Source organism: Nicotiana attenuata, chromosome 8 (assembly GCF_001879085.1).
Source record: "Nicotiana attenuata strain UT chromosome 8, NIATTr2, whole genome shotgun sequence".
NCBI classification, from domain to species: Eukaryota; Viridiplantae; Streptophyta; class Magnoliopsida; order Solanales; family Solanaceae; genus Nicotiana; species Nicotiana attenuata.
Window position 1 is genome coordinate 24,580,264 of NC_031996.1, and position 8,044 is coordinate 24,588,307.

The 8,044-nt window shown below is 37.0% G+C and overlaps 1 pseudogene; it reads right to left on the reverse strand.

The window, feature by feature from the left end:
* LOC109231574 lies at positions 7,189–7,805 on the reverse strand (annotated as a pseudogene).

An 8,044-nucleotide genomic window follows, 5' to 3' on the forward strand; every position in this document is an offset into this window, starting at 1 on the left:
TGTTGACTTGACTAACATGTCATCAATGTAGACTTCCATGGTCTTTCCTAGATTCTCCTGAAAAATCTTCGTGACTAACCTCTAGTATGTGGCTCCAGCATTCTTTAGACCGAAAGGCATGACTTTATAACAGTAAGTCCCCCTGTCTGTAATAAAGAAAGTTTTTTCCTTATCTAAAGGGTCCATTTTTATTTGATTATATCCTGAGTAGTCATCTAAAAAACTCAATAATTCATGTCCTGTAGTAGCATCAATTAGTTGATCTATGTGTGGTAAAGGAAAAGAATCTTTAGGGCAAGCTTTATTCAAGTCAGTATTGTCTACACAAACTCGCCACTTACCATTAATTTTGGGTACCACTGCAGTATTAGCTAGCCAATTAGGATATTTTACCTCTCGGATAGACCCGATCTTTTAAAAGTTTTTGTACCTCATCCTGAATCACCTGGTTTTTAGGATCCTTGCTTCCTTTTCTTTTGTTTGACAGGCGGGTGTGTTGGGTCTTCATTCAGCTTATGGGTCATCACTTACGGGGGTATACCTGTCATATCTGAATGGAACCAAGCAAAGCAATCTGCGTTAGCTTTAAAAAATTTAATTAACTTACCTTTCATCTCTGGGCTCAGGTTTGTTCCGATGTAAATTTTTCTATCCAGCTAATGCATAAACAACACCACAGCTTCGAGTTCCTCAATTGTTGTTTTGATGTTTTCATTCTCTTCTGGCTCTTGAATAGTGTCAGACCTTGAGTCTACATTCGTTTGTCCATCTCCAGTTGAGGTTTGAGTTGTTAAACCCTCAACTGAATTTTGTAGTTGCTAATTTTCATTTGTAACATCCTTTTGTATGCTTGAATCCGCCACTGAATTGATATTTCTAGAAGCCTATTGATCACTACGAATTTGTCTAATTCCCCACTGCGAAGGGAACTTAATAACCTGATGCAAAGTAGACGGTACAACATCCATCTCGTGAATCCAAGGTCTGCCGAGAATCATATTGTATGCCATTTCCATATCTATCACTTGAAATTTTGTATCCTTGACTACTCCTTATGCGAATGTGGTGAGCATTATCTCCCCTTTTATAATAACGTTGGAATTGTCAAATCCAGATAAGGTACGTGCTTTGGGTACCAATTTATAATCAACTTGCATTTCGTTTATCACTCTTAAAAGAATGATATTGATAGGCTTAAGGTCTCTTAGTATTATGTTTTGATGATCTAACAAACTTTCGGTATAGAACCAGATAAAGGACTTGATACATGCCTGATACAATCATTCAGCAATGGACTCAAGATTATCTACGCAGTGTGCCTTTAGATTCACAAGAACTAGTTTAGGGACCTGATCCCTTGGTGTTTCTCTAACAGACGTACAAGTCAACTCTACAGCTGGAAAGCAACTACAGAAAATGACTGCCTGCAACTGTGTATGCTACAGTGCAACAGTCACTTCCCGTTGGGAAGAGGTGTGTACCAACCAAGAATAGACATCATCCTTGGGATGTCTTTTGAAGTATAAGAACATGATGTAAGGCAACAAATATTTACTTGAGCATTTAGTGATATTCTCTCAAGCATTAAAGATCTGATCCAGCATTGAAGTCACAAGTATGTCAAGAATAAGAAGACAACTCCACTACGGACTAGTTCCACTGAGAGTCTATGTGTGTCCGTAGTTGAGTTGTAATCTTGTTTTTCTGTTCTTCATTGTAATTCCTATCTTGCTTTCTTAGAATCTTTGTTTTAGTAAACTCAAAATCATAAACTATCTGAGTTTGTGTTGTGACTAGAGTTATTCATAGGTTGAAGTCTTTGTAACTAGTGAGTGACAAAGTAGCTTGTGATAAGTGTATTACAAGTTAGAGTGATTGAAGTCTTTGTAATAAAATCATTATAAAGTGGCTTGTAATAGTGTAGTTACAAGTTAGTGAAGTTGAAATCCTACCAGTGTAGGTCATGGGTTTTGTCCCCTTGAGTTGGGATTTTTCCACGTAAAATCCTGTGTCTTATTTACATACTGTTTCAATAGTTAGCACTGAGGCAACTGATATAGGACCGGTCTCTATTCAGTTGGTGGACTCATATAAACTATCAATTGGTATCAGAGCGGGTTCTTTCTAAAAGGTTAACACCTATAAAGGATCTCAATGGCTGCTCCACCTAACTTTGAGGAAGGACAATCAACCTACAAACCTCCTAGATTCAATGGTCAGTATTATGGCTGGTGGAAGACTCGTATGCATGATTTTATCACACTCCCACGTGGATATTTGTCCCCTAGTAATTATGCAAAATTCACACTTAATTTATTTTATCCATAAATTTCTAATTAATATCCCACTAAAATTTATTAATTACCCGATTATCCACATAATTAGGAATTATCTCAAATTATTTAAAATACTACTCACTTTTAATATACTTTGTACACCTTACTATTATGGCCATGTGCTACCTTGTATGATACTAGTCCATAAATACCGGGTATTTTAGCTCGGGTTGTATTTTATCCCAAAATATCAAACTTTGACGAAATTCGTTTTCTTCGGTTTTCTTACCCTCTCACCTTCACGAATTTACTCATCACTTGTTTGAAATAGCAAAATGCTTATAATCTCAAAATAATCTCATTCTCGAACTTACATCGATTAGCTTACGACGAAATTTTAACATACGAAAATGCGGGATGTACCATCTCATTTCCAAGCTTCAATCAATTTACTTATGGCGTACTTTCACGTACGAGAACATGGGGTGTAACATTATTCCCCCCTTTGGAACATTCGTCCTCGAATGTTGATTGATGCACTTATCATTTTCATAACTTATGTCTTCCGAATACTTTAATATTCTCCTTGCCATTTAGGCAACTGTTCTTTGAATAAATCCAAAGGCCAGGGCAGTCTCCCCTTTAGGCCTCTTTCTCACACCATGGTCTGTGGTCGAAATTCTTCCAATCTCGTAACTCTTTCTACCTTCTGCCATGCAGCCTGTAGGACTTTTTCCTTGCGTGTGATCCTATGTGACTCTTCCCTTCAACTTTTAGCCAATCTTTCGGCCTCACTTTGGGAGCATATACAGAACTTGATAGGATGTCCCTCTAGGCATCTATAGGCGTATTGAAATTCTTCGGTCGGTACTTTATCGAACTTACGAATATTGCCATATCTCATTTTGTATTTTGTAACTTCTATCCATCTATTGTTGATTTACCTCAATGTTGATCTACAATCTACCATTGATATCTTGAAACTTCTTATGTAAAACATTGCCACTAGGGCTTACGTTGCATCAAGGAATATTCGAAGTGATTTTCCTGATCCACTTAGTGGCGATACTGTACTTCAATAACCGTACTTTATAGCATCCCAATGTGACTCACTTACGTGGGTATTTTAATCCTGTACAATTCATGAAATCCTTTCAAATCATCACTCAATCGAAGGTCCAAACGTCATCCTTCATTTATCACAAGTATACCTCATTTTACTACCAGGGCAACATTCCATCTCTTTTAAATGCTATTAGTCTTAGACTCCTTTGAGTTCATTCAGGTTATACTGAGCTTTCTATAACTTAAAGGAAACCATTAGCTCTCTTGTTTTCATGGGCTTAATCCTAAGGACTTATCCATTCTCATCACCTTCTCACTCGTCCTTTCTTATCCTTACTCATGTCTTCCTAAAACCTTGTCGCTTTACCCTACTTTAGCTTGCGACCTACACATATCTAGTTATACTACTCGCAACCTTCTTTCAACCTGCTTGCACCATAGATTTCCTTGTGTTATTTTGTAACATCAAGCGAGACATCACATCATCTCAAACTCTTCTTTACTCTCTTAACTAGGCCTCTCGGTACCTAGAAACCATAGGCTGGAGGATATATGCCACTGACGACGCCGCTATCATTCCTAGATACTGAATCCCAGCGCTTCTAGCCTTCTATCCGAAGTATGGACTATTCACGATCTTCTGCATTTGAGTATCTCGTACGTTGTTCACCTTTATCTTACTTAACTTAAAATCTCACATCACATCTTCTATCTCTTTCATGACCTCCATTCCATGTAGGTATAATTCACATCCGCGACTTGAAGCTCTATTATAATACTTGCACCTCTGGTGCATACACACTCTGGTGGGAGCTTCATATTAACTTTTTATGAGGCTGATACTCTTCTAAATGATTTTATCATAGACCATTATAGAATATGTCTACTGTACTATCTCTCTTGTACCTCTAATATTAAGAGCGACCCTGTAATGTTCTAATCACGATTTCTATAATTTTCTGGGTCCAATAATCAGACTCCCGATTTACTTTGTTGTTGTAACTCTTTAGTTTTCTCTTCCTTCTGATCAACCTTTATGTAGGCTTAAGCTATCTTCTAATCTGTGGCTCAAGGTATTAGTTATTACTTTAGCCTTTCATGGGCGCTATGGAATATCCATGATACAATCTTCTGATAATTCAATCCTTTGTCTATGCCCTAGGCTCAAATCTTTCTTTTAACTTATAGCGGAGTCTTCTACGGCTGTATGAGTGTCAACATATATGGTGCATGGATATCACTCTGAAGTCTTAAGTGCATAATCCCTTTTGTTCCCTCTGAGCTTCCTTTGAACGTAAGCTGTTACTTTTCATGGTCTTTCTGTCGCTCTGTTGCATGTATACTTAGCTTATCTTAGTTCCCACGCATGCCGGAATTTTTGTGCAACTCACATGGTCTCGAATATTACTTTTGATTTTTCTTCCCGTTTCTTAGCCATGGTAGGTGCCACTTTCTCACGGAGTGCATACAATGTTGTAGTGAGACTGTTTTTTTTTACATGACCATTTCCTCTTTAGGTCATTGTGCTTAGGTTGAAGCCTTCTCCCTTATTTTCTTAGTTAATCTTTCGTTGTAGTACTTAGGGAAGACCTTCTGACTCTTGTGAAGCTACGAGCTTATTCCATCGTATACTTGACGGAATTTTTGATGTTCTTCCTTGCCTATAATTATCCACAGTTACTTATTTCCACGCTTTTGTGCTTGTAGGGTTGCTCTTGAACTGAAGTTTTGACTGTCTTCCCAGTGAGACTATCTTTTATTTCCATAACATTCATACGGTACCTTTAACTACCCCAACTCCTATCTGAATATTTCTCAAGTATCACAATATCACATCTGCGAGACTGAATTTCCCATGTTGGGGTTCACTATGTTTATTTTGCACGTTCTGTTGATTTGTCTGTATCCTCTTGTCTAGCCATAACTAGGCTTTTTCTGAATCAACTACTAACTACTTATTGGCTCATTCTCATATCAATATTCTGCGTAATCTTTCATGGGTCATTTCCTTTATCTTAACTTACGTCCCGCACTGGCTCCTTATCTATCAATAACATCTCAGGCAGGAACCCTTACCTCCTTTCCTTGGCGCCGTGTTTGCATAATGTTCTGGAATCGTAGCGTGTCCGTAGGATTTGAATAAGTGCAATCTTATCCCTTTCTCATTCTTATCACATCCTTCCTTTACTATTCCATAGTTACTAGAACCACTTAATTCTGACTTAATGCCAAATCACACCATATTCCCCCCTTTAGGGGAGCACTAAGATTTAGTGCTACGACGATCTACGTATAGATGTTTTACCCTCTCGTCTTTGGCATCTTGTCACATCATAGATGATCCTTACTCGCCTCGTGGTAATCCTTCTGTACCAAGGATAACGAAATTCCTCACTCGCGAGGGTGACACTTAGTGTAACTGGCACATACGGTCCCTTAAGCTTAACTTTACTCACCTTGCTTGCTTTAGGGAAGCGTCTTCCTGAATGACCATTCTTTGAATTTCTCATGAATCTTCTTCTGTTTTCCACTCTATTATCGCCGGAACGAAATATGAAATTCTCATGATGCTGACTATTATTCAATCACTCAGTCCCTAATTCATGTTTAGTTTATCTTTTTCAAAAGCCCATACTGATTTCTATTGTTTTGGGGTCTAACTTTTCCTTCCGGTAGTCGCGTTGGAGTCACGAACTTATTTTTTGAAATGAGGATATTACTTTATGGACTATACTCTTTTGTTGTCTCAAGGCCTGTCACCTCTCGTCTTTCCTTCAATTGACTATAGACTCTGTAATACTGTCATCTTTTTGATCTACCGTTGTCATCCATGTATCATATCTTACTCATAATGCTTCATTAACTCTTTTCTTATTTGCCGCTAACATTTATGTCTATCACTTTATTCTGAAAACTCGAACAAGACATTCTTTTACTTTTAGCTCCCCTTGCTCCATCCAGTGGCTCTTTGGGTTGCTTAACTTTCTCGCTCTACTAGGGACGCGAGCCACACTAAGGTAATATTTATCCCTTCCGGGCTTTCCGTGCCTCTCTTCTGATTTTTTTGAATTTTTTTTCATGCTAATGTTCACATCTAATTGTAATATTCTAGAGCGCACCATCTGGATGCCTCACAAGGAGATCTATTTGCACCTTTGTAATATCCTTCGGAAATGTCAACTAACACAAAAAATCCATTTACCTAACAGGGGTTTCAAATAGACAGGTTGAGTCATATTTGGGTGAATTAAAAAGGTTGAACTAATAAACGGGTTGGGTTATAACCCAGTGTTTGATTGAGTTAAAATGCGCAAAGTCAATTTGGCTACACAATGAAATATAACTGAACTCAAAATTATTTTTCATTAATTGTTTGTTTATCTTTTATAAAATAGTTAATTGTCTAAATAAACTAATGAAACTTTGTTCTTATTTAACATAACTATATCAAACGGGTCAGACCCAAAAATCTCATTTCCCCCCAATCTTAGCCACATATGCAACCCAAATGGGCCCAACCTTTTAGGTAGACTAACATTGACTATGTCTAAAATGATCCACAATGAATATATATACCTAACTCGTCCAAGATTGAAATGGAATAATTCAGTTCAGTGTTTGGTAAAGTCAAAAAGTGTTTAAAATAAGTTAAAAATTGCTTAAAACAAGTTAAAAATAATAAGTTGGGCAACCCCAACTTACCGCTTATTGGCTTAAAAGCTATTTTAACTGAAAAAGTCACTTTTTTTAAGCCAATCTAAGCTGACTCTAAATTTTATTTTTAATGTTGAACGAGTTATATCTTGGTATGGGCTAAATTTGACATCCCTGTCACATATATAGAAGTTCAAAGACTACTTACTTTTTCTTTGTAGAGGCTATTATAGTATAAGCAAGTTCCAAAGTGCTTGAACATGAAGGTAGAATTATCATATGGCAATCTTGGTACCATGTCATTGCTGTAGACAACCTTATAGCTAGTATGGAACGTCATGTTTTGCTAATTGCTTCTTCATATATTCACCAAATTTTTCATCTCCAACTCTTGGCTGTCCAAATGTATAAATGCCCTCTAATCTTTTCAACAGCAAGGATTCCTTATGAAATGCCAATATTGCAGGAAATAGAATTGCAAGTGCTCCACCCAAACTGTGACCAGTAACCACAAACTTTGCCTTTTCATTCTTCTGTAGAATTTGCTGGAGCAATTTTCTTAGGTAATACTAGGCCGGAGAGGGCTGGTTATTATCTGTTTGTACAATATCTTTGGGCCATCCCAGGTTCTTCTGTAACCCAAGAGCTTTCAAAAATACCGCATGAACTTTGCCCATACCAGGAATTGAAGAATTCTGTTCCTCTAAATGCCACAACAATAAGCTCGGGGTCGACTTTTTTATCTTGAAGCACGAACGCTTGTGTTGTAGCTTTTCCTTCATAATCTGGAAAAAGCCATAAAAAAGATGAGGAAAAAATCAAAAGAGAGAAGAAGAAAAAAAGGTAAAAATCCGAATTCACATATTAGTATATGAATATTGATTAGAACGTCTCAATCCGAATTCACATATGAATATTAAGGTGTTATATTAAGATGTGAATACTGAATAGTTAAGACTGTTGTTTTCTCTGAATCTATAAATTTTTTCTTTATCTAAACATTAATAAATATAAATTCAATCAAATAATACTCCATCCGTTTCAATGTA